The sequence below is a fragment of the Corvus kubaryi genome, unplaced genomic scaffold (genome assembly GCF_017639235.1).
Source record: "Corvus kubaryi isolate FWS band 111438036 unplaced genomic scaffold, C.kubaryi_AGA036_p1.0 37367, whole genome shotgun sequence".
In the NCBI taxonomy this organism is placed as follows: Eukaryota; Metazoa; Chordata; class Aves; order Passeriformes; family Corvidae; genus Corvus; species Corvus kubaryi.
Window position 1 is genome coordinate 4778961 of NW_024581119.1, and position 3710 is coordinate 4782670.

The 3710-nt window shown below is 52.3% G+C and overlaps 1 protein-coding gene across 2 annotated transcripts in view; it reads left to right on the plus strand.

Moving 5' to 3' along the window:
* The first annotated feature begins 2656 nt into the window (after positions 1–2656).
* Positions 2657–3710, plus strand: part of FEZ1 (fasciculation and elongation protein zeta 1) — a 13188-nt gene continuing 12134 nt past the window's right edge. The window contains exons 1-2 of one of the 2 annotated variants that reach the window (XM_042034099.1): positions 2657–2742; positions 2812–2827. The gene's annotated coding sequence lies outside the window, so the exon portion shown is untranslated. Of the gene's footprint in view, positions 2743–2764; positions 2785–2811; positions 2828–3710 lie in introns of those variants that run through there. The other variant, XM_042034103.1, reaches the window with a different exon arrangement.

Consider the following 3710-nt stretch of genomic DNA (forward strand, 5'->3'; position numbering starts at 1 on the left):
GGGCTCCAGAGGGGACACGCACCGGGGACACGGGGGGACACGGGGGGGCTCCAGAGGGGACACGCACCGGGGACACGGGGGGACACGCGGGGGCTCCAGAGGGGACACTCACGGGGGACACGCACCGGGGACACGCACCGGGGACAGGCGGGGGCTCCAGAGGGCACACCCACGGGGGAAGGGCACGGAGGAGAAGCTCTCTGAGCGGACAGAGGTTCCCGGGAGCCGTGCGTGGGGATGGCCGGCAGTTCCCCCCCCCGGGATAAGCCCCAGGACAACGCATCAGGGGTACCCACGCGCGCTCCGGGTCATCCCCACCCGGGATCATCCACCGCCGTGCCCCCAAAGTGCCAGCGTTTCACCCCAAAGCGCGGAGTTCGGCGGTGGTTGTGGTTTTTTCTTTTCTGTAATATAAAAAGGGAGGGGGGTTCCTTTTCCAAAATACTCGGTTTGGAGGCTTTCCAGTGCTTTTCCGCGACTTCGGGTGATTTTTGGTTTTGGTTTTGTGCGTGAAAATGTGGGGAGGTTTTGCTTTCTGGCTGTGAAAATCTAGGAAAGAATTTGGCTTTCCCAGGAGCCCCATAATGGGAGTTTTTCCCCAAAATTGTTTTGTTATTTTCCCCGCCCCACCCCACCGTTTATATATTTACACTCGTCTATTTAGACTGTCAATTTACTCTTATTGTATAGAATATCTATTTATGCTTACGTATCTATTGACTATTAAATCTATTTACACTTATATTAGCACTTACATAGCACATCTACACAGGCTGTTGGGTGAGACTGATGTATTTTGGCCCTTTGAGATCCTTTTAGGACTTCTCTGTTTTTACTTAAAAATCTACTTACATTTATTTAGTTATCTAAACTGTCTCTCTATTCAGTTTCTTATATCATAAAGTCCTTTGTATTTTGTAGTATATACAACTTTTTAGTTTGAAATCAATTTATATTTATATATATATTCAATATAAGTAAAAATGATTTTTTTTTCTCTATTTCTACTCCTCACACCCATATTTACAAAGCTTTCCCCATGAAGTTTCAGGCATTTAAGACAGTTATACAGGGCAGAGACTCCAAAATGAGCTACCTCCCCTTCAGTTTTAACCATTCCACTTTCACCAATAAGGAGAGATGAATGTGAGAAGATATAAGTGAAAAAATAACAGAGCAGCTGTGAAGGGTGGTGGGTGCCCCTGCATGTGGGGTGGTTGGTCCCACAAAGCACTAAGTGAAACAGTTGATGCCTTATTATTCTTCTGACATGAGTTCCACACCAGGGATTTCTTTTCTGTTTTCTTCTTTTCTTTCTTTCTTCTCTTTCCCTTGTTTTTTCTTTCCTTCTTCTGTGCCAGAAGGCACCATTTTCCATCCTCCTAATCATCAGGTACCTAAAAAGGTAGCCTCTTGCCTTGCTGCTTGCCATGCTGAGTCAGGAATGTGAATATTTAGTTCATGTAAATGCGGGACAGCATCGTTCCTTGTTTGGCCAAGCGTTTCCTCATTTGGTCCCCTGAGCAGAATGTCGTCATTATATTGTCAAATTGTGGGTTCAGGTGTGGGAAGGATTGATCCTGCCTCTTTAGCTAACATAGCATGGACCTCCTAAGAGACTTGGGACGAGGGCCTGGAGGGTCAGGACAAAGGGAATGACAAAGGACAGGGTTAGATGGGATATTGGGAAGAAATTCTTCCCTGTGAGGGTGGTGAGGTCCTGGCACAGGGTGCCCATGGCATCTGTGACTTCCCCACCCCTTGAAGTGTTCAAGTCCAAGTTTGATGGGGCTTGGAGCAAAAACTGGTCCAAGCCCTGAGAAAAAAATGAGCTTTAAGGTCCTTTCCAGCCCAAACCATTCTGGGATTCTAGGATTTCTTCAGCACTGTGCCAAAGCTCCAGCCAGGACTTGGCAAAATTTCATTAAACTTAACAACAACCATTCCACAGACTCTTTTGAGGTTTTTTCCTTATTATGAACAACTTGAAGCCACATGCCAGCAGATAAACCCTTCTCCCGTCCTGCTGCATGGAAAACCAGCATGGAGAGGGAGCCAGCAAGTGCAGGCAGCAGTGCCCATCCTCCCTCTGCATCCCCCTGCTGCAAGGCAAGCCCTTAACCCAAAATTTGGGAAACTGAGCTTAACCCCAGATGTTCCACTGGGCTACGAACTAAACTCAGATTCCAAAAAGAAAATAACCACCCAGCATACATGACAACATTCCTCTAAAGCAATTGTTTAAACTGTTAATAAATTTTAAAAATTCAAGCTGAAAAAAAATATTATAAAAAGCTGCTCATTTCTTGTGATTACTATTTTATTTTTTGAGAGGAAAAAGACCTTCTTATTTTATAATTCCCTTTAAATTTATTTTATCATTTTTAATTGTTTCATTTTAGAAAGGAAATAATTTTTGGATATATAACTTGGCCTTTATGTCATTTTTTTCTGTATTTCCTACCTATAAATTTCTATTGTCATTCCCGTGGTTCCAATTATTGTTTTCCTTTGCTCCCTCAGTGTCACCGATAGGAGCAGACCCGCGTGTATAAAGGAATGGATGGACACGGCGGGGGTTCAAACAGATTTTAGGGATCGAAAAAAGGATGGAGCCCCCCCGGATGAGGGATGACGTCACGCCTCCCTTGACCACCATCCGCATCCCCCTTCCCGGTGACGTCACCAGTCCTCCCCTGCGCTTGCGCAGTGCGCGCTCAGCACCCCCCGGCGCGGCGCGGAGGCTGCGCGGCCCGGGGTGGGTTGGGGGGTGCGGGGCTGCGGGTGGGTGTGGGGCCGGGGGGCTGTGAGGGATGCGGGGCTGCGGGTGGGTGTGGGGCCGGGGGGCTGTGAGGGGTGCGGGGATGCGGGTGGGTGCGGGGCCGGGGGGCGGTGAGGGGTGCGGGGCTGCGGGTGGGTGCGGGGGATGCAGGGTGCGGGGTTTGGGGTGGCGGGCGGTGAGAGGGGAGCGAGGGGCGATGCTGTGTTTGCAGGCGGGGCGGGGGGGCGGATGTCGGGGCGCAGGCGGGGGTCGCACGGGGGATGCGGCACCCCTGGGGTGCGTGCGGGGGCGGGGGGCAGCAGGGCCGTGGGTATGGCGAGGGGAGTCGGGTTTGGGGTGCACCGCGGGTGTGGGGGCGCGGCGGGCGCTGCGCTGACGTTGCGGGGAGAGTTGGGGTGCAGCAGTGAGGGCGTCGGGGGAGCGAGGCCGGGGGTTCCTCTGCGTGTCGGTGCGGGGGCGGCGCGGAGAGGGGGGGGCGATGTGCTCGCGCACTGCGGGGGCGTTTTGGGGGTCTTGGGGACGCGGGGTGTGCGCGTGCGGGCAGCGGCGGAGGGAGGGGCGGCGAGCGCGGCGAGGGCGTGTCCGTGCGTGTGTGTTTGTGTGTGTTTGTGTGCGTGTGTGTGTGTGTGTGCGCGTGTTTGTGTGTGTTTGTGTGCGTGTGTGTGTGTGCGCGTGTGTGTGTTTGTGTCCGTGCGTGTGTGTTTGTGTGTGTGTGCGTGTGTGTGGTTTGTGTGCGTGTGTGTGCATGTGTGTGTGTGTGCGCAGGGCCCTGTGTGTGTGCGTGTGTGTGTGTTTGTGTGTGTGTGTGTGTTTGTGTGTGTGTGTGCGTGTGTGTGTTTGTGTGCGTGCGTGTGTGTTTGTGTGTGTGTGCGTGTGTGTGCGTGTGTGTGTGTGTGTGCGCAGGGCCCTGTGTGTGTGCGTGTGTGTG